General features: G+C 59.7%; 1 pseudogene; it reads right to left on the reverse strand.

Annotated features, from left to right (window-relative positions):
• LOC126301197 (large subunit ribosomal RNA) overlaps positions 1 to 576 on the reverse strand; it is a 2,992-nt pseudogene continuing 2,416 nt past the window's right edge.

The following is a 576-nucleotide window of genomic DNA, read 5'->3' on the forward strand; positions in this document are numbered from 1 at the left end:
ACTGGTTAGACAGCATAACGGCCTTCGTAAGATAGTAGATAGGGACAGCGGGAATCTCGTTAATCCATTCATGCGCGTCACTAATTAGATGACGAGGCATTTGGCTACCTTAAGAGAGTCATAGTTACTCCCGCCGTTTACCCGCGCTTGCTTGAATTTCTTCACGTTGACATTCAGAGCACTGGGCAGAAATCACATTGCGTCAACACCCGCTAGGGCCATCGCAATGCTTTGTTTTAATTAGACAGTCGGATTCCCCCAGTCCGTGCCAGTTCTGAGTTGATCGTTGAATGGCGGCCGAAGAGAATCCGCGCACCCGCGCGCCCCCGGAGGAGCACGCTAAGGCGGACGCGGCCTCGCAGCAAGGAAGATCCGTGGGAGGCCAAGGCACGGGACCGAGCTCGGATCCTGCACGCAGGTTGAAGCACCGGGGCGCGAACGCCGCGCAGGCGCGCGCATCCTGCACCGCCGGCCAGCACGAGGCCAACCAACGGCGAGAGCAGACCACGCCCGCGCTAAACGCCCGCACTTACCGGCACCCCTACGGCACTCACCTCGCCCAGGCCCGGCACGTTA

Source organism: Schistocerca gregaria, unplaced genomic scaffold (assembly GCF_023897955.1).
Source record: "Schistocerca gregaria isolate iqSchGreg1 unplaced genomic scaffold, iqSchGreg1.2 ptg000045l, whole genome shotgun sequence".
Lineage (NCBI taxonomy): Eukaryota > Metazoa > Arthropoda > Insecta > Orthoptera > Acrididae > Schistocerca > Schistocerca gregaria.